This window comes from Aquarana catesbeiana, linkage group LG03 (assembly GCF_042186555.1).
Source record: "Aquarana catesbeiana isolate 2022-GZ linkage group LG03, ASM4218655v1, whole genome shotgun sequence".
NCBI classification, from domain to species: Eukaryota; Metazoa; Chordata; class Amphibia; order Anura; family Ranidae; genus Aquarana; species Aquarana catesbeiana.
In genome coordinates this window covers 34,365,436-34,388,114 of record NC_133326.1, presented here as the reverse complement: position 1 = coordinate 34,388,114, position 22,679 = coordinate 34,365,436, and the positions used below count along the sequence as shown (strand labels likewise).

General features: G+C 44.4%; 1 protein-coding gene across 2 annotated transcripts in view; it reads left to right on the top strand.

Annotated features, from left to right (window-relative positions):
• SV2B (synaptic vesicle glycoprotein 2B) overlaps positions 1–22,679 on the top strand; it is a 263,167-nt gene that overhangs the window by 69,287 nt on the left and 171,201 nt on the right. Inside the window, exon 1 of one of the 2 annotated variants that reach the window (XM_073618413.1) lies at positions 13,791–14,094. The exons of the other annotated variant lie outside the window; for it this stretch is intronic. The gene's annotated coding sequence lies outside the window, so the exon portion shown is untranslated. Of the gene's footprint in view, positions 1–13,790; positions 14,095–22,679 lie in introns of those variants that run through there. 2 annotated transcript variants of the gene reach the window in all.

Sequence of the window (22,679 nt, the reverse complement as noted above, 5' to 3'; positions counted from 1 at the left end):
AGTGCAAAATCTGGTGCAGCTCTGCATGGTAGATCTGGCCCAACAAGATCACCCTGCACCAGGGCCAATCCTAGGGTCACAGACGCCTCGGTGCAGAAATATTTGTGGTGCCCCCGACATGGGTGTGGTCATCTTACCAACTTATGGCAACGACTCAAACACAGAGATGCTCCCCTAAGAAGTAAGTCTTCGTTACCCTGGGATCCTCCCATGATCTTTTAACAATAAAGAAAATACAGGAATAGCGTACACTAATGAGACCTGGAGGGGAGTCTCTCTGATGCACACAAAGAGGGCTTCTGTTAGAGAGTCTTTTAGAAAGAGCCCCCAGACATAGTACAGGAGACAGTCAGAGACTTCAGACATGATAGAGAAGATGGTCAGAGACTGCAGACATAGTACAGGAGGCGGTCAGAGACTGCGTACATGATACAGGAGATGGTCGGAGACTGCAGTTCCTATGGATGTTAGTAGATAATGGCCGATTGGCCCTCTCAACTGACCCAGCAATACAGTAACAATGGTTCCCCTAATCAGGAGTCAGCTCACTCTGAGTTGCCTGTGGCGACTCCGCTGGGTAGCGCCCAGATCTGTATTCTGGCAATGACTCTGTTCCTTCTCCACCAGGGATGGCTTTCCCTCTGGTGGAGCAGGGCAGTGGGGTTCTCTCTCTGATGATGTTCCCTCAGCACTGTCCTCTCCCTCTCGAGTCCTCGGTGCACTTCCCTGAAAGCTTTCCTGGGTTCCTGGCTCTCTCTCTCTCCCATTCAGCTGGGCATGCTGTGTGGGCTGCACTTTCCATGTTACAGTGGGCCTGCCAGTCCTCAGGACTACATGTCCCACAATCCTCTTCTCTGCTCCTTTTTTATTCTATTTCTTCCCTGGCTGATATGAAGGCGGGGGAAGAAACATAGAGGGTGGTTGTCCTGGTAAGCCCCGCTCACTAGTACAGCAGCGCGCATGAGGGGGAGAGGGAGAGGGAGAGGGAGGAGGGAGAGGGAGGGGGGAAAGAAGAGCCTGCGGCTGCAGTGGCGTCACTAGGGTTGGTGTCACCCGGTGCGGTAAAACATGGTGTCCCCCCTCCACCCCCACAGGACCAACCAACCCCCTACATTAGTACAGACCCCCCAGGACAAACCACCCACCCTCCATTAATACAGACTCTTCCCCCAGGACAAACCACCCCCTCCATTAATACAGACCCTTCCCCCAGGACAAACCACCCCCCTCCATTAGTACAGACCCTTCCCCCAGGACAAACCACCCCCCTCCATTAGTACAGACCCCCCAGGACAAAAAAAAACCCTGCATTAGTACAGACCCCCCCAGGACAAACAACCCCCCCTCCATTAGTGCAGACCCTCCCCAAGGACAGACCCCCCCAGGACAAACTACCCCCCCCATTAATACAGACCCCCCCAGGACAAACCACACCCTCAGAAAAAACCCTCCATTAGTACAGACCCTACCCAAGGACAGACTACCCAAGGACAGACCCCCCCAGGACAAACCACCCCCTCCAGTAATACGGACCCCTCAGGACAAACCACCCCCCCTACATTAATACAGACCCCCAGGACAAATCACCCCCCTCCATTAGTACAGACCCCCCCAGGACAAACAACCCCCCTCCATTAGTCCAGACCCCCCCAGGACAAACAACCCCCCCTCCATTAGTACAGACCCTCCCCAAGGACAGACCCCCCCAGGACAAACCCCCCCCATTAATACAGACCCCCCAGGACAAACCACACCCTCAGCAAAAACCAACCTCATCAGCAAGCCCCCCCCACCCGTTACCGCACCAGCTCCTGCGGCTCTGGAACATAAAAACACCCGGGGGGAGAGCAGATCACGACAGGCTTGGGCAGCAGCAGGAGTGAGAGACATAAAAGAGGAGGAGAACTGGAACACATGGCAGACATGGACCGCCCCCCCAGTGATGTCACTGCGCGGCTGGAACTCTCTCCACACAGAGACAGCCGCTCCGATCTCCAGCTGCTTCGCTCTCCTCCTCTGACAGGAGGAGGGATGGGCTTGGGCAGGAAACACAACGGCGGAACAGTCTCCCCTCCTGTGATCCACTCCTGTCAGTTGTCACCTCTGGACACAGACAAGGAGAGGATGAGGAGGGAGGGGAGCACTCTGGCGCTTCAGCGCCCCCACCCCTGTGGTGCCCGGGTGCGCTGCACCCTGCGCACCCACCCATTATCGGCCCTGCCCTGCACAAAGGTCCACCTGTCACTTGTATTGAAGGCTACTCAGACCTGTAAGTACATTTGGCTGGAAGACCCCATAAGTGACCGATTCCTTAGAATAGTTTCAGTGGTTAGCACTTCGGCCTAGCAGCCCTAGGGTTGCCATTGTGAATCCCAACAACGACACTACGTGCCTGGAGTTTGCGTGTCCTCCCTGTGCCTGCGTGGATTTTCTCTGGATACTCCAGTTTCCTTCCACACTCCAAGGATTAATTGGATCCTGTCTAAATTGGCTCTGGTGTATGAATGTGAGTTAGGGACCTTAGATTGTAGGCTCCTTGAGGGCAGGGACTGATGTGAATGTACAATATATATGTAAGACAAACAAAGACTTGGGGGGGGGCACACCCTAAAAATGCTTTCCATTAAAGATGGTGCTGCTTTAAGACCATACAAACATAACAGAAGATTACAGCGCACACATGCAAAAATTACATTTAAATCCTGCAAGGCTATTTAAAGCACCTGAACATATTAAGCAAAAATATGGGGATTTGGTCACACCCTATGGCCATACAGTGCTTAAGCTAACTACTGCGTCAAAGTACCCCATTATCAGTGGGTCCTACACTATTTATAGAATGGAAGATCCTGCTTCTCAACCATGGGAGTGTTTTGCTTGCGTCTATCTAGCAAGGTTACTCTGTGGTATAAGCAAGGAAGCTGAGACTTCTACAGTGTGTAAATGTGCTTTTACTATACAAAGATGCTGTACATACAAAACTATTACAATATTAGGAATACAATACAAGACTGACAGATATCTATAACAAGCAAAATGCCTAGCAAATGAACAGCCTGTGGTCTATAACAGTACAAATACACTTACTTACTTATCTTCTGTTACTGTATGTTCGTGATCTCCATTGGCAACGATTCTTCTGGAGATCAGGCTCTGTTATTGGCTTCTGATCTTCATGGCATGATGATTTGTATTCCAGTCTCTACTCACCCCTTTTTATTTGTACAAGTTTGTTGACAAAAGTTAATGGTTACAAACTTGTTTCCATAACAACCAACTAACAGTCATTCTTTCAGTTTGAGAGCCCTTCTTATCTACTTACTGTAGCTATAGAGACAATAGCCTATTCAAATTGTCAATTGAATACAACAATGGTATCTACGTACCCATTGTATGAAACAGCATTTGTTTAAGAAATCTACTTAAGCCAAAAACTTGACAGTAGCTCTATGACCAACCACTATTGTGTAATGTTATGTCTGATTAATATTAAAAAAATCATATTTTAACATACGCAACACAGGGAGAAATACACTCCTTTTTTTGGGAGAACTAAAATGACTCCTCCTATAACTCAGGTGGACACTAATTAGAGGTAATGGTGAGGGGATGGGGTGCTCCAGCCCAAGGGACCTGGTCAGGACCCATATAACAGACAAACAAACTTGGGGGGCACATCCTAATTACTGTCCACCTGAGTTATAGGAGTCCTTTTAGTTCTCTCATAAAGAGGCGTGTATTTCTCCCATGGTTGAGAAGCAGGATCTTTCATTCTATGAATAGTGTAGGACCAGTGGTGGCTGATGGGCTTTGCTTCTGGCAGGGTGGCAAACAACCTCTTGCAGGATTTAAATGTCATTTTTGCATGTGTGCGCTGTAATCTTCTGCTCAATACATGTGTAAAACGCTGCATAAATTGACTGCGCTATTTAAGTACCTGTAATAAATAAGAATAAATAATAAATAAATAATCCCAAAGACTACTAGTTCCAACAACAAGAAACCACACTGAGACTGGGAAACATGGTGGAGTTGCTAATGCTAAAGAAATATGAGCTATGGCCCGTACACACGATCCGCATATCGTACGACAGATTGTACGACTTTTTTCGTTTAATAGTCGCAAGTAGAAATTGAATAGGTTACTAAAGTCAATGAAAATTCTCGTACGACAGAAAAAAAACTCGGAAGTGATGTCATGTGTTGTAATGTATTTGTATTGTATTTTCGGACAACAATTGTACTGACTAAACGAAAATCGTACGATCTGTTATCGTACAAGGAACATTTTCGTGCTTGTCCGGTCGAATAATAATCGGATGAATTGTCATCATCAGCTCTCGAAAGCTCTGTACTAACGATCCGATTATATCGCGTTGAAAGCAGTATTTTTCGTCCGATTTTCAGAACGCGTGTACGGGCCATTAGGGAGGTCATACTTGTTTCATAAATATGTACAGTATGTTTGTATTGTTTTAGTCCTGACAAAATACATTTTAAAAAGTATGTATGAAACCGCTATCGATTCCCTTTATCGAATCTATACAATACCGCCACATTTCATGTGGGTATAGCAAATTGTATTAGTATGGCAACATTCCAGAGAAATAACTGGAACTTCTAGGAAGCTCATATTAAAGTAATAATAATAAAACAAGTTAATAAATCCTTATTTCTTGTTGCTGCTGTTTGCATTTCAATTTATATCCAATAAACATTTATTGAAGCAGGAAAAAACTCCCCTCTTTATCTCTAGAACCTTTTTTCATACAAAGAAATATGCAGGTAACGGAAATATTGGATAGATGAGTAGCTTTCTCATACTGTAAACTGACCACTGGGTCTTTCAAAAATCCATTTACGCAGTACGTGTAAGCGATCAGATAATGGAATGTATGCTGCAAATTGCTGCTTGTAGGGAGGAAGTATCTGTCAATTGTGATATTATTTTCCAAGGGTAATACACATTTGAGAACAGACCGGTGTGGGTCTGTGGAGCAAAGGCAGGTTTTATTCCCTTTGCTGTAAAAGTAATAACTCTTATAATGTGTAAGTGCCACTCTCTGGATGTCAGTTATGTATTCTGGGTATTTCAGGATTCATGGTGAAAAGGTCAAGGCTACCAGTGACAATAGGACTCTTTTGTAATAAAGATTAACTCCAGATCAATATAGAAAAAAATGAGACTCTGGCAAAGACTTTAAAGCGGATCTTCAGTCATTTTTTCATCTTACCATCTATTACATTTTCTGCCCTTGTTGTTTTAACTTTGGATAGTAAAACATTTTTTTTTTGCCAGTAAATATCTTATACAGTGGAACCTTGGATCATGAGCATAATCCGTTCCAGGAGAATGCTTGTAATCCAAAGCACTTGCGTATCAAAGTGAGTTTCCCCATAGAAGTCAATGGACACGAAGATAATTTGTTCCGCATTGACTTCTATTACATGCAATACCGCATGTGGCCAGAGGTGGGGGGGCGCCTGAGAGCTTTGGAAATACTCGGGGACAGCTCAGCTGAACTCGGAAAGCCACAGAAACACTCAGGAACTAAGTATTTCAGAGTGTTTCCGAACCATTCCGAGTGTACTCAGCGCCCCCGCACCTCTGGCCAAATGCGGTACTGCACACCCCATTCGCTTGAATTCTGCTCGTTTTGCGAGTCAACACTCGCAAAGCGAATCAGAATTGAAAAAAAAAAAGTTGCTCGTCTTTCAAAATGCTCGTTAATCGCGTTACTCGTAAACCAAGGTTCCACTGTACAGCCCACTTCCTGTTTCTTGTCTTAAAAAAGCCTAGGCTTATGACATCACACACAGCTCTCTCCTTCACTCTCGTGAGAGTTTGCCAGGAAGGGAGGGGGGATGAGTCATAAGAGGGCCAATGAGAGCGGCAGAGCTGAAGGTGTGTTAGTGTGAATCTAGGAAGTGAACAGGCAGCAGCTTCAGCTGCCCACAGTTAAAATGGCTGCAGTCAGACTCAGTGGAAGGAGATTTCTGCAGCATATGTGGCAAGTACAGAATCACAGTATATACAAAATAATATGCAAAGTGGTTGGAGGGAAGATTCAGAATGGCAAAGATGTTTTTATTACAAATTATGTGAGCAGACTGCAGTTCCTCTTTAAGACCCCTTTCACACTGGGGCATTTTTCAGGCGCTTTAGCATTAAAAAAAGCGCCTGAAAGAAGCCTCATCTGTAATCCCAATGTAAAAGCCTGAGTGCTTTCACACTGAGGCGCTGTGCTGGCAGGGCGTCAAAAAAAGTCCTGCAAGCAGCTTCTTTGCAGCGCTTTAGGAGCGGTGAATATACCGCTCCTAAAGCGCCCCTTCCCGTTGAAATAAATGGGAAGCACCTGCAAAGCGCCTTGGCAGCTGCACTTTGTGGGCGCTTTTAACCCTTTATTCGGCCACTAGCAGGAGTTAAAAGCGCCCCGCTAGTGCTCGAAAAACGCTGGTAAAGCGCTGCTAGTTCAAGCGGCGCTTTCCCAGCGTTTTTCGGGCACTGGTAGTGTGAAAGGGCTTTAAAGAGCAACTCCACTTTTGTTGAGAAAAAAAACTTTCTCCTCTGCGTTATCTATGTACATTGCAAGGATTTTAACAAACTTTGGTGCAGGTTCCTACCTTTTGTTAGAAAATGATCACCGCTCTAGGAGAGCCGATTGAAAATGAACATCTCCTCCATGCTGGAAGCAACAGGTGCTGGCAATGCTCGTACAATAGAGTGATTAGAGAAAATCCTGGACAGCCGCACTCAAACTGATATGTTGCCTTTATTGAATAAAAGTCATCCAAGATACATGCCACAGCAGAAAAATGCAGGAAAGCTAACGCGTTTCACACTGTAGTCAGTGCTTAATCAGAGCTATGATTGCTATGATTAAGCACTGACTACAGTGTCAAACATGTTAGCTTTCCTGCATTTTTCTGCTGTGGCATGTATCTTGGATGACTTTTATTCAATAAAGGCAACATATCAGTTTGAGTGCGGCTGTCCAGGATTTTCTCTAATCCTACCTTTTGTTAATCGGAAGAAATCCCTATGTGTTTGTCTGTGTCCCTGTGGGAAAGTGAGTCCTCTGGGAGTGGTTTCACAATTATCAATCAGCTGTGCACCTGTAGGGCTCTAATAAGCAAAGCTGCTGGGCCTGCATCCCTTAGATGTGAATTCCTATTGGGAGTATCTCACCAAAAATGGCATTATTGTTACAGGGAATGCCTGAAATCTGATTTGTATCTTAGGCAGACTTCTGTGAAAATCAGTGAGCCAATCACGCAAGCAGGAAATGACATTTCTGGGGGGCGTTCTGTACACAGTCTGTGTACAGAAAACCTCCAGGTAGCCATATTACATTTCACTTTACAGAAAATTACAGTGGCTGCAGATTGAAAAGGAAAGGTAATTTTTAATAACATTTTATTACAATATGACTTGTGTCGCAATTGTATACACTATATTATTTTTTCTTTATTTCCTATTTTTTTTCCCCACGAAAGTGGAGTTACCCTTTAATTTTGTTTTAGATCGGGCTAGAGAAGCCTTTCTCAACCTTAGAAACACAGAGGAACCCTTGAAATAACTTTCTGGTCTCAGGGAACCCCTGCTAAAAATGGCTATATATACAACTCATGATACATTAGTGTCATGGTCAGTGGGAAGAATGCTTCTTACACGTGTGGTCATTAGCAAGGATTACCTCCTTACAGATAGCTAAAAAGATCAATGGTGTCAGTGGAAATTTATCTGAGAGGTAGAAATTATTCATTGCTCAAGGAACCCCTAGCAACCTCTAGAGGAACCCTGGTTGAGAGACCCTGGTTTAGAGCATCTGTCATATTTTTATTGTTGAATGCGACCCTATTGGGAAGAATTCTCCTCTCTTTCTGGCTGGATAGGAAGTGATGAGGAGGTTACCCAATGAAGATGCTCTCCAGTGAAGACACAGACAGAAAACAAAAACAGATTTTAGTAGAGCGGAGAAGGGTTGGAATGATTCATGATGTGTCTTGCAGTGGCGGCTGGTGTTTTTTTGTATGGGGGGGGCAGCAAGCAACCAAACCCCCCTCCCAGCTGTCTGCCAGTCAGTCCACCGGCACTTACCCCATCTAGGCGGTGGGAATCGAGGCGTGATGGGCATCCGAGGAGAGGCGGCGGGGATCGGGCATCTGAGGAGTGGCGGTGGGGTTTGGGCATCCAGGCATCGGCCAGCGGCTCTTCTCCTTCTCGCTTCCGCTGTGCGTCTCCTCCCCTCCTCCTAGGCATCCGATAGGATCGCATGTCCTTTCAGTCAATCAGGTGATGGGTATCAGACCTGCTTCCCCATTGGCCTGAAGGAGGATCAGTGTTGCAACAGCGAATATTCATTCGCTGTTGCAACACATCTGGGTGGGCTCCGGACGTATCCACTGCAGCCTGAGCCCACGCTATTTTGAAGCCTATTAGAGCTACTGGCTCTAAGACCCTAATGGACTGGCCGCCCCTGGTGTTTTGGCAATGGCTTCTCCCATTCCTTCTATGGGTGTCACTGGGAAAGAAAGTAATAGAAAATTTCCCTAATGGGAAAGAATTAAAAAACAAATAGGAACTTTCTCCACTCTCTCACTGCTGATTGGACAATCTACCCCGCCCGGAATGCAAAGGGGGGGGGGGAATTGTCCAGAGTATTAGCTGTGTACCTGTGTTTTCAATAAACAGTCCACGTTCAGCAACCAAACAAGTATTGTCTTGTTTTGTGGTTGTTAGCGGCTGGAATATCTGATATCTATATTCAGATTGGGAGGAAGCGGTATATGACCAAAGCACTAAAGCAGAGTGTAGGACGTTTTGTTACACTTGGGTTAGGCTTTAAGGTGTTCATAGACTTTATATGACTCTTGTTCTGACAGTTTTCTGATTATTTAGCATCTATGTTATACCAGCAGACATTGCTGGCCAAGTCTTGTTGCGGGGGAGGGATAAAGCAATCAGACATGTTAGAAACCTTATCTTGTTACCATTGTTTTTTTCCCTAACAATCAGGGCTGGTGGAAGGATTTTTGACACCCTGGGCGAAACCTAATTTTCCCGCCCCTCCTTGACTCCACTTCTTTGCCCTGCCCATGTAACCCAATCTGACCCCTACACTGACCTACCCGCCCCCTACACTGACCTACCTGTTTTCTAATAGAATGTATTATTCACCCACCAGGTTTCTGCATGCACCTGACGACCCTGCCAGTGCCAGGAATAAACTCTGCCTCGGTGCCTCCAGGGTCCAGCTGTCACCTGCCCCGGAGCCCCTACTACTCTGATCCAATTAGGCTACAGCATGTGCCGCTGTACAGGACAGGCCACAAATGGCAGTGACACGGCAGGGGTCACATGACTCGGTATAGGAATCACATATGGGCAGAGGCAGAGCTGGCTGTACTGGGACATCAATCACCAGAGACAGAGAGAAAGACAGACAGGCCACTGATCATAGAGTTGCACAGGGAATGTGTGCTTCCGTTCCATCGGGACACAGTCCTCCAGTGCTGCTCTGCGCCTCTGATACTACTTACTTACAGATAGGGCGGCTACTGCCTGAGTTAGTTACATGCTGCAGACAGAGACATCACCTGCATTACTGCATACAGTCAGCACCGCACCAAAATCTTACATAGCACAGAGACTGGTGGGAGAAGTAGAGTAGGGAAACCAGTGGCCTAGCGCCCTAGGCGCCTGCCTAGTTTGCCTAGTGGTAGCGCCGGCAAAAAAATTAATACAACATATATTAAAAGTTACATCTTTTAAATTGCTTGTAAATATAAAAAAAATATACAAATGGAATTCAGAACATGTAAACATTAATATCAATATCTATTGCATTTTGGGACATAAATCATTTTGCAACAATCAAGTGTTAATGCTAATCTCAACGCGTTTCATGAACATTCACTTTTTCAGGCGTCGGTAAGATCCAAGTATATATCTGTGGAGAGGCCATGTCATACAAAAATAAACAATGCTCAAATCAAACACCATAATATAAAAGAACTTTCTCCACTACCCAATAAATAGAAAACAAAAAAACAGGATACTCACAAACACTTCTAATCCATCATAGTTTTTATTGCTGTCTGTTCCCCCATTAGAGAGAGTCACCCTCTCTATTTGTCCTGTTTACCATTAGCATTGAAAGTAAAAGTAAAAGAAAATCCCACATTTTAGGTTTTCCCCAGAAAAGTAAAAGAGGGTAAATCTTCCAATGGGGACACTAGTTCTGATAGCCTGGGGGTCCCCAAGGGATTCCCTTAATTTGCAGAGATTTACTCTCACTTCCTTTTTTGGCTATGGGACAGGAAGTGAAGGTCAGTCTCCCCCATGAGACACAGATGGCAAAATGAAATCAACAGGGGTTACAACTTTCCATTATTCTATCCAAAAAGAAGAAAAAAAAGTTTTGCCTGTAGTTCTACTTTAATTATTTTTAATCCTTATGCTGCTTGCATTAGTAAATACATAGTTAGGTATATTTATTTGTTTTAACCTTTTTTTTATATTTCTTAAATTGTTTCTGGCTTAGGCTAAATTATGTCATACATCCCAGGAGTCATCGTGGGCTTTTTATTTCATCTGGAGGAGGAGATGCTTTCTCAGTGAAGCACACCCACCTCGCCTATGCTACATGAATGCTACATGAATCATCTGCCCTTACTCAAGATGGCTGTGACTAAAAATGCTAAGGGAATGTTTTTCAAAGTGACTTCTCAACAAAATAAAGCATGGAGACATAGATAGATAGATGCGTTTGCTTTGGATAGTAAAAATGAATTAAAGTGATTGTAAAGAAAAACATTTAAAGAAAAAAAAATAACAAACATGTCTATACTTACCTGCTCTGTGGAATGGAATTGCACAGAGTGGCCACAAACCTCCTCTTTTCGGGTCCCCCACCACGACTCCTGGCCCCTCCCCTCTGTCCAGTGCCTCCATGGGAAGCCACTTCCCATGGGGGAACACATGTGTGCTTGTACTCGAGCCCCGCTGCTGCGTCCATTGACACAGACAGCGGGGCTCGGCCCCGCCTCCTGCTCCCTGTCACTGGATTTGATTGACAGTACTGGGAGCCAAAGGCCAACAGCTCTTAGTGCCACAGCAAAGCCAGTGAGACCCGGAAGTGAGGGAAGAGAAGAGCTGCAGATGTGCACAGCACTGGCTTGAGTGAGGGCGCAGGGAAGTAAAAAGGGGGGTGAGAGGGGATGCTGACACCTAAATTTTTTTTACCTTTATGCAAGGAATGCATTAGGTCCCTTTCACACGGGCGCCTCTGTTTGGCGGAATCCGCTTGCTCAATGGGGGATCGCTGATTCCCGATGAGCAGGCGGATGAAAGGTCCGTCTCTGCTCACTGTGCAGAGCGGTGACGGATACAATCCTGCTCTCCTCCATGGTGAAAATGACCGCCTGTCCACTTTCAACAAAACTTATCCGATCTGCCAGACGGAGGGAAAATAGGAGCACCATCCGTCTTGATTTTGCGGGCAGGATCAAATCAGACAGTGGCGGATGTCAGTGGACAGGTCACCGCTGACATCCTCCGCTCCATAGAGGAGAATTCAAGATCCGATCAGGTCCTCCTGAAAAACTGACAGGTGATCTGATTGGACAGCCCGTGTGAAAGGGGCCTTAACCACTTCTGGACCGCCGCACGCCGATATACATCCTCACTCTGAAGAGGAATATCGGGGTTATGGCAGCAGCTAGCTGCCATAACCCCGGTATCCTCTTCCTCAGCGGGCGGTCCGGCTTTCGATAATAGTGGTCTCTGTGGCCGATTCACCGCAAGATCACTTTTATTGGCGGCGGGAGAGGGTCCCCCCCCGCCACTCTCTGGTGCCCTCTGCCGCTTACCGGAGCCGTCGGTAGCGGCAGAGGTGATCAGATGCTTCTCCTTCCTGGAGATGAGTGAGGGAAAGATGGCCCCCCACCCATCTCCATACCATTGCAGGGCGGAAGCGATGTCAAAACGTCACTTCTGCCCATAGCTCTTAAAGGGGCCATTTTTTTTTTATTCCATTTTAGTGTAAATATGACATCCGAGGTCTTTTTGACCCCAGATCTCATATTTAAGAGGTCCTGTCATGCTTTTTTTCTATTACAAGGGATGTTTACATTCCTTGTAATAGGAATAGAAGTGACACGATTTTTCTTAAAAAGAACAGTGTAAAAATAAAAAATAAAAGGTAAAATAAGAAAAAAATGTTTTAAACGAACGTGCCCTGTTCTGCTGAGCTTGCGTGAGTAGCTCCCCCATATGAAAACGGTGTTCTAACCACACATGTGAGGTATTGCCGCAACCGGTCGAGCGAGAGCAACAATTCTAGCCCTAGACCTCCTCTGTAAATCTGTAACATGCAACCTGTAGAATTTTTTAAACGTCACCAATGGAGATTTTAAGGGTAAAAGTCTGTCGCCATTCCACGAGCGGGTGCAATTTTGAAGCATGACATGTTGGGTATCAATTTACTCAGCGTAACATTATTTTTCACATTATAAAAAAAAATTGGGCTAACTGCTATTGTCCTATTTTTAATTAAAAAAAAGTATAGTTTTTCCAAAAAAAGTGTGCTTGGAAGACCGCTGCGCAAATACGGTGTGGCAGAAAGTATTGCAATGACTGCCATTTTATTCTCTAGGGTGTTTGGGGGTTCTAAGTAATTGTTATTAAATCTGTTATTAAATCGTAAACATCAAATCTCAGAAAGAGGCTCGGCCCTTAAAGGGGTTGTAAAGGTAAAAATTTTTTCACCTTAATGCATTCTATGCATTAAGGTGAAAAAACACCCGACAATACCACCCCGCCCCCCCCCAGCCCCTCGCATTTTACTTACCTGACCCCTCGAAAGTCCCGCGCTCGCACCCGACATCCTCTTCGCCGCTCAGCCTGGCTGTTGAATGGTTACAGTGGATGGATTGAAAGCAGCTCAGCCATTGGCTCGCACTGCTGTCAATCACATCCAATGACGCGGCGCACCGGGGGGCGGGGCCGAGAGATACAGTGAGCAGCTATGGCCGCCGGCTGTATCATGGGAGCGCACCTGCAAGCACTCAACACCATGCGAGGGAGCTCGCATGAAGATGTGCAGTCCTTGCAGGGGGAGCCGAGACAGCCCCCGAGGGACCCCAGAAGCTCAGGTTTGGGGCCACTCTGTGCAAAACGAGCTGCACAGTGGAGGTAAGTATAACATGTTTGTTATTTAAAAATAAAAATTATCTTTAGTGATCCTTTAAGTGGTTAAGGGAAAAAAAATGTTTAGGCTTTACAACCACTTTAAATAGCTTTTTCAGTTTGTGGCGCTCAGATACTTCCACTTTAAAATAAAAAAGCCAAACTAGTCGATCATTAGTGACCTGGTCGTTTTGATTCTGGATAAACTGAGGTCGGAGTGGATTTTTAGTTATTTACTAAACTCTATTCCTCAAAATGTCTACTTGTGAAGATGATAGGAATATAAGGCAGACCTGTAAAAAAGGTAAAAAAAAAAATAAGATACATGTGTACTATATGATGTATAATGTATTTGCATCCTGTGCTGTTGTGTGTAGAAACACCTTAATCAGCAGCATCCTAAATTAGCATCCTTTTTAAATTAGCACCTCGTGCGGCCATATTAAAATATAATTAACAAGCGCATTAACATATCTTGAACGGCTTAAAATGCCTCATTTGTTTATCTTAATATTCACTTTCAGTCCTGTTATACATGTTGTGCATCATCAGTTTTCGCTTTAACTTAAAAGTCATCACATCTGTCATGTTAGCGTTCCTCCTCCCCCTCCTTCCATCTGGTCCTCCAGTCCCTGCCTGCCTCCCCTGAGCATCAGTGCTTGTTTTGTGCGTGTGTGCTATACTGGCTGATGGACTCTTCCATTTCTCGTATCACGGTGCTGCCTGGATATACTATTACACTGGGATGATCGGCTTGCTTCTCAAGAGCTTGTACACTTAATCTCATGCTTGTGATTGCCCGGGGCACAGCAGCCTCTAAAGGACTTCTTTCAATGGCACCTGAAGAATAAATAAAAAGGTGGAATCCCCAGATCCGTGGAATTCATTATTCCTTAGAACTGGTAGGAATCTCAGTTTTTATCTCTGGTTTTTTTTTTTTTTTTTTTCCCCATGTATCTTCCATCCAGGTTATTAACGAGACATATGCTCAGGTTGACTCCTTCATCCCTGAACCCTTAGTTTAGAGTGGTTTGTGTTGCTAGTAAATCATTTTCCCTACTAATACGACTACTTAGGAAGGAGGTATTCCAGAGGATATCGTCGCTAAGAATTTAAAAAAAAAAATGTTTATTGGGTCAAGGAAGTAGAGCTTTTATATATTTAAGCTTAGCGGTTTGTTAAGCTTGGAACCCATCTGCTGTGTAGATAACCTTCACTGTGAAAGATAAATATTTTTTCGACCTCGAATGTAAAAAGTTTACCACCAGTATGGTAATAGGGACATCTCCATGTCTACATTTGTTGTTTTCTTTTTTTTAAAAAATTAGGTCAGTAGTATGAAATATTAATAATTTGAATTCAGTGCGTGGGATGGATGAAGTGAAGCTGAGAGATTCAGGATTCATTTGTCAGGAGTGAAGGAAGGAGGGGAGTGTGAAAGACACCTCATTAGAGATGTCCTTAAGTTGTTATTTTACCAAGGATGTTGCAGTGTTCCTATACTGATAACTATGTCACGGGTGGATTGTATATCAATGCATTAGCTTCCTGTTTTTGCTCTATCCATGAAAAAAAAACAAAATTACAAAATTGAAAAAAATATAACGATCATCAATAGCATCCAGAATCAACCTTGTTCCTTCTTGTTTTTGATTTGCGACCCCCTCCTCCAGTATGAGTTACCTACATTATGCAAGACATACAAAGCGCAGTTTTTATAGATTGAACCGCAGGTTGGATCCTCAAATTGATCTTCAAAGCAATGAAGTATAATATTCCTCTATTACCTTGCATTTGCTGGTCTCAACACTGCTAGCAGCCGCTAATTGGATAGAGAAATGTAGTCCTGGGTGTGTGTGCTGACTAGACCTATGAAAACGCCTTCTGTGTCTTACCATCTTTATGAATGGAAGTTTAACCCCTTTACATACTGCCTGGGTACAAACTCGCTCTCTCTTATATGAGGGTAGGCAGGTAACTGTATAGAATCACGCCTTTGACTTCTGGTTTCCCTGTTAGCATGACCAGGCAGTACTAACCTTAGGGCAGAGGTCCTTGCTAATAGAGTAATTAAATAATATAGATTGTGCATTGATCTGCCTTCTGGTTCTTGCAATGATGAATTGCATGAATTATTTTCGAGTAGACTTTATAAGATTAAGTAAATGCTGTATACAATGAACAGCAATCAATCTGATGTTAAAGCGGTAGTAAAGTTAGCCTAAAATAAAAAATAAAAAAGGGGGCTCCGCCCTGCAGGTTTAAGCCATAATGTGCTAGTATGCACTACATACTAGCACGGTTAGACTCACCTTTAGAATGGATCCCTCCAATGGCGCTCTGTCTTCGCTGACAGGGGTTCCATCTTCACCCGGACTTCTTTCAGGTTCGCGAGCTCTGGCCGTCTGATTGGCAGGAGCCACGATGACGTCACTCTCACGCAACGCACAGGTACGTCACCACCACAGCATGGTGCAGGAACAGCATACCCATGCAAGGCAAAGAGCTCTGATGGATGCATGGCACAGAGCTTTGATGGAATGGCACAGGTATGTTGGTCCTTCAGAGTGCATGCGCCAGGGACTTCACCAGCGAATGCTATCGGAAGGAACGGCATACCTGTGCCTGGCGCAGAGCTCTGAAGGAATGGCATACCTGTGCACGGCCCAGAGCTCTGAAGGAACGACACATCATACCCGGGCACGACACAGAGCTCTGAAGGAATGGCACGGGTATGCTGGTCCTTCAGAGCGCACGCGCTGGTGACGTCACCTGCACATGCTCTCTGAAGGAACAGCATACCCATGCAGGGCAAAGAGCTCTGAAGGAATAGCACAGCATACCCAGGCACGGCTCAGAGCTCTGAAGGAATGGCATGGGTATGCTGGTCCTTCAGAGCAAAAGAATTGCATACCTGTGGTAGCGGAGAAGGCTGGGAGAACACACAGTGATTATTGTTAGGGGCTATAGCCGCTGGCAATAATCGCATGAACAATACAACAGGTTGGTTATACCCAAGTTGTTTGATCGATCAACTTGTGTACAATCAGCCTGCCCTTACATTGTTCCAATCTTGGCCAGTCCCTGCTGAACCACCTGAGATTTGAACCGTTATGGCCGTCTTAAAGCGTTTGTTACCCCAAAAAATTACAAGGAGACCATTTACAATCACTTTAAGATTACATCTCCCAAAATGTAATATGTCAGCATGTAGCAATGTAGTATAAATCGGGAAAGGGCAGTAGGGGGTGGCTACATCACAAATACATTTTTTACATTTATTTGATTTTGAGTTAATAATTATCTGCACTCTATTTCTATAATTTATTCGAACAGCAGTAGAGAATGTACAATGACATCATTCTTCAACACAGTGATAAAATATAATGTTATTTGGCAAGGAACAAACATTCCCCATTAATTATGCTACCAAAATTAGTGTGTGCTGTAAATTGCCTCCAGCATTGTTCCTGTTTCTTCTTGGTGGAGGCTGCCATTTTTCTGAAGCCCAGGGCCCCTGAACAGCTGTAATTCTTTAGGCTGTCAGGAGATTGGCCTCTAGTGGCTCTGATTTTCACCACAATGCCAAAAAAAGGAGAGCAATTGCGCATGTGCAGAGCAGGGTGAGACTGTGTATTACTGCATTTTAAACAGTATAGGCCTGAAGGGATCTAGCAGGACTTAATTTTCACTTTAAGGCATCATTAAGTGGACCAATCTGAGAAAGCGAGATCTGGCTATATGCAGGATGCTCCAAAACCTAGAAATTCAGTTTCTAAAGCATTTAAAAAGTGTGGACCAATCATGTACATCTTTGGCAGCACACCATGGATCAACAACTACCATCCAAGAGTTCTATTGTAGACTAATCACTTCACAATGGACAATATGCAATGTTCTGAAGCCATGCAGGACCTTTTTGTCAGGCATGTGATGATCACATGTCTGACTAAGGTCTCCTACGGGGCTCCGAAAATGTTGCACTTTGTCCATTGTCAAGTGATGGTTCTGTAATAAAACTGTTGGACGGTACTTGTTGATCTGTGATGTGCTGGCAAAGATGCACATTGATCTGTGATGCCTTCAGTCTCCAGCTGGTTGTTGCTGCACAACCCGTTTCTTCTGGTCTTAATCCAGGAACATGTGCAATGAGAATATGGACATTATCTTATGAACAGTGTGCATGACAGTAAGAGGGCATACATTGTCATGCAATAACAAAACAACTTTTGATAATAGGCCTTGGCCTTGGGTTCAAATTGCAGGCTTGAGCTTGTTACACAGCATCTCACTGTAACATCGATTTATTACAGGTACTTATATAGAAACTGTCAATTTACATATATATTGTACATTCACATCAGTTTCTGCCCTCAAAAAGCTTACTAAGGTCCTTAACTCACATTCATGCATACGCATACTAGGGCCAATTTAGTGAGGATACAATTAAATTGCCAGCATGTCTTTGGAGTGTGGGAGAAAACACATGCAGGCACAGGGAGAACATACAAACTCCAGTAAGGTAATGTCTCAGTTGGGATTCAAACCAACGACCATAGGGTTGCTGGGTGGAAGTGCTAACCACTTAGCCACTGTGCTGCCCCAACATCATGCTCTGTTTACTGTTGAGCCCTACTCCAAATAATGTTCTCGTATTGGCCCTTGTGGGTCCGAAAAACTGTGAGCATCACTTCTCCTGTTGAGGGTTCAAAATGATGGATCCACATTTCATCTCCAGTGATTATTCTTTTCAAAAAGCTTCACTTGTAGTGCAAAGTGGACTTGCTTTTATTAAATAAACCCCTCTGTGTAAAAAAGTACAAAATGTATTGGGTACAAATGATAAGGCTGATACACAGGTATGAACACCTAAAAACAATTAAATCAGATTCGATCAATAAACAGCAGCTAGATTCTGGAACACACAGGTGATCTAAAAAACAAGATCAGGTGGCGTGTGTAATCACAATAATCCCAACATGTTTCGGAATATAGGTGTAAATACTTAATTCCTTCTTCAGGGGCTTAATTGAAGCAAGCTGTTTTTTCTAATAACAACAAAAAAATAAAGAACAAAAATAATACATGATACACGGGTGAGTATATATTTATAAGAACACAGTAAATAGCATGGCATATGATGACAGGCAATGGAAATAAATGGTACTCACAAAGTTTGTGTCTTTTCTAAAGTATAGTACACATCAGGATTCACATGTAGGAGGGGCTTTCATCTCTGAATAGCAAAAAGAAGAAAAAACGACTCCTGCGCACAAGTGAATAACCATACGGATAGTACAACAACACAGGCCTTGCTGCCCTCAAGGATGGGGAATCCTAGTAAACAACAAGAGAAAAGGGAAAAAGGGGCGTACCAGCCTTGTGCATTATCTTTCAAAAATATTTATTGAATAAAATGGTAAAAAAGAAACAACTCACAAGCAATTGTAGAGGAAGGCACAATGTGAAAGTGCACCGACTGACAGCATGCAACCTAGGATGAGCGATACCTTCCAAGGGTCGTGGAGGAATGCACAAGCATCTCTACCAGCTGACGCGTTTCGAAGGGGTCATCCCTTCTTCATCAGAGCTTAGCAGTGAACTCTCCTTCAGCAGTCCCTATTTATGTGTGCTTGAATGTTAGTAAATCAAGGAGGGCATATGGGGCTCCTCCCCCTCAGAGCGCCCCTCCCTCTTGTGCCCTTCGGTCATATATATTTTTTTTAATATATTTTTTTGCCCATATGACCGAAGGGCACAAGAGGGAGGGGCGCTCTGAGGGGGAGGGGCTCCATATGCCCTCCTTGATTTACTAACATTCAGGCACACATATATAGGGACTGCTGAAGGAGAGTTCACTGCTAAGTTCTGATAAAGAAGGGATGTCCCCTTCGAAACGCGTCAGCTGGTAGTGATGCTTGTGCGTTCCTCCACGACCCTTGGAAGGTATCGCTCATCCTAGGTTGCATGCTGTCAGTCGGTGCACTTTCACGTTGTACCTTCCTCTACAATTGCTTGTGAGTTGTTTCTTTTTTACCATTTTATTAAATAAATATTTTTAAAAGATAATGCACAAGGCTGGTGCGCCCCTTTTTCCCTTTTCTATCATTGCTTTCATCTCTGAACCTGCTCAATCGCACAATATGGGAGCTCTGGGGTCCACATGTGGGGCTATGTAGGAAAGCCTCACAACACTGATAGGCATGGATCCCCATGACAGAGCAGTCGAAGTACAATATGTGTATGGTTTGAGCATGCAGCGTTCCTGTCACCAAAAAACAAACCAAAGCTCACAAGGATTGACCAAACAGATTGGGACACAGATCTGGCACAGAGAAATAATTTAAAAAATCGGTAAAATGGCAATGTAGGCCACAAAAACATAAAAAGATGTAAAACTATGTGCATGAATCAACATGTCATGCCGTAGCAGACATGTGGGTTCATCACTGAGGGCATAACACACCACAATACTTTAAAGTATCTGCTGCAAAAACATGCAGCAGAGCAACACCATAGTCGCAGGAATAGTAAAGACAAGGGGGTGCGAGGTCCAAGGAGTTCTCACCTGAATTTCTCGTTTTTGTGTGGATCATTGGTGTGGAGCACAATGTGGTCCTGGCTGTGCAACAGCCCAATGATAAGCTTACCTAGCTTATAAGGACAAACAGGGAGGAGAGAACCCCATGATTAGTGGGTCCTACACTATCCATAGATTGGGAGATCCTGCTTCTCTGAACCATGGGATCAATACACTCCTCTATATGGGAGAACTTGAGGTCTCCACCCATGGTGTGGAGCACAATGCGGTCCTGGCTGTGCAACAGCCCAATGATAAGCTTACCTAGCTTATAAGGACAAACAGGGAGGAGAGAATCGTAAAGTAGCCGCCCATCAATCTGGACAAGTGTCCAATGGATGGGACTGGTAGGTATCAGGTGATTGGAGAGTCCATCAACATGATGAGCCCAACCGATCCCCTGTGTACCAAGTCTGCCTAAAGAAGTGACGTTTATATCCATCACACGGACACATTGATTGTACAAGATTACACTGACTCTGTATTGTTTGGTTTGCACTTAAATTGAAGGCTACCTTGTAGCAATACAGGTACTTTCCAACTAGATTAGCGCTGCACGTATTTTTCCAATAGCAATTCGCTAATACACAACTGGGTGGGCTCAGGGCGCAGTGCTCTACGCTCCAAGCCCACCCATTTTTAAGCCTATTAGAACCATGTGCTTCTAAAAAAATGAAAAAATCCTTTGGAATTTGCATCCAGCGCCCTGCATGTAGATTAGGGGCCGTTCTCTATGGGGCGGTCGGATGGAAACGGACAGGAGCACCCGATCGCAACCATCGAAATCATAGCAAAGTAGCACAGAATTAATGAACTACTCTTGTATTTTTTGATCTAAAACCCCATATTGTTGTTTAAAAGAATTTAGATGACCACTTATGAAGGTGAGGAATATTATATTTGATTTATTTGTGTTTAGTGATACTTTAAAAAATATGTAAACCCAACATGTCTTATTCCTGATATGTGGCTGCTGTACCATGTACTTGTATGAGAAAGTATCCTGCTCTTTTTGTATTGCTCCCTTTGCGTGAAATCCCTGGTGATCCTGCCAGTCCCTCTGCTTTCCTACTAAACTGACCACACTAAGCAGGAGAACACAGCATGGTCAATTCTATAGCTGTGCTGGGAACTCAGCCTACTCTCCTTCAATGAGGAGACTTGTTCTGACATGCCTCTCCTGCACAGCCATTTGCTGGGAAGATCAGTGTTCTGCTGTTTCTCCTCCTCCAGCTCTTATGCAGCTGAGAACAGAGGGAATGTAATCGCTTATAAAAAAAGAGGGAAAAAGGTGTTTATAATTTTTTTTTATATGCACAAAGCAAGGTCCATAAAGACATGGGTGTGCGAGTATGAGATGGAGGAACTTGACTGGCCTAGACAGAGTCCTGACCTCAACCCGATAGAACACCTTTGGTTATGAATTAGAGAGGAGACTGCAAGCCAGGCCTTCTCATCCAAAATCAGTGTATGACCTCACAAATGCGCTTCTAGAAGAAAGGTCAAACATTCCTATAGACACACTCCTAAACCTTGTGGACAGCCTTCCCAGAAGAGTTGAAGCTGTTATAGTTGCAAAGGGTGGACCAACTCAATATTGAACCCTACGGACTAGGACTGGAATGCCATTGAAGTTTGTGTACTTGTCGTGGTTTTTTGTTTGGGGGGGCAGCAAACAAATACCCTCTGCGGGACCTCAAATACCCCCCTGGCACTTACCCCATCGGCCGCGGCAGGGGATCATGCTGCGGTGGGAATCTGGCAGCGTCTCCTGTGTCCTCTTCTCTTCTGAGATCACAGCGGCTTCCACCATGCGTCTCCTTCCCTCCTCCTTGGGGCGTACAATAGGATCACCTGACCTGTCAGCCAATCGGGAAAAGGGCAACAGACCCGTGCTTCCTGATTGGAAGAGAGGTGATTCAGTGTTAGAAAAGTGAATATTCATTTGCTTTTCTAACGCATCTGGGTGGGCTCCGAGCACAATGCTCTGCACTCCGAGTTCCCCCATTTTGAAACCTATTAGAGCCTATGGCTCTAATCAGGCACTTAAAAAAAACACCCCTGCCGCTGTAATTCAGGTGCCCTGAAAGGGCCGGACGCCTGAATGGGGGTGGCCATGGCAGCCATGGATAGATTCATGCTATGCATGAATCTATCCATTAACCATATAGAGGGGTGGCGTGGATAGAGAGGGCCCTTCCCCCCTAATGGACGCGCCGCCCCTGAAAACCCAGGCGTTCCAATACTTTTGGTAGTATATTGTAACATATATATATATTCATGTGTTTCTTTACTATTGGCTAGGGGCGAAACTTGGAATCCTATACCTCTCTGCCATTGTGAGCATTTTATGTAAATTAGATTAGTGTTTTATGTGGGGATCTGAGGATTATGTGCACTATGTTGCTTTTACTTTTTTACATGTAAATTGTATTTGGTGAAATTTACTTACACAATTTAGCCTTGTGTTATACATTAGCTCTGGATAAGTGGAATTCTTAGATATTCGCCAGGAGGCGTTGTACTTTTGTCCAGCTGCTAACGGAGGTGACCGTGGTGTTCTCGTTCACTAATAAACATTGACAAATTTGATGGATAGTTGGGAAATAATCATACGACAGCAAGAGAGGCTCTGATTGACAGAATGGATAAAGCAAAAGCAGGGAAATTCTTGCTCTATGGGTCCTCAGGTACGGCTTTCTCTCCAGCCTGGAGAACAGAGAGTAGCAAAATAGGGAGCTCACCAAATTTCACCCCAAATCACACAAGACTGACACTCAGTGCCTCAGATTCACACCGCAGTCATACATATACAATGTTTTAGGCACAGGACCTTGTTTGCAATTTTTTATGAGAACCTCAAAACAAAAAACAAACTTTCAGGGTAAATTTTTACTTTAAGTTCAG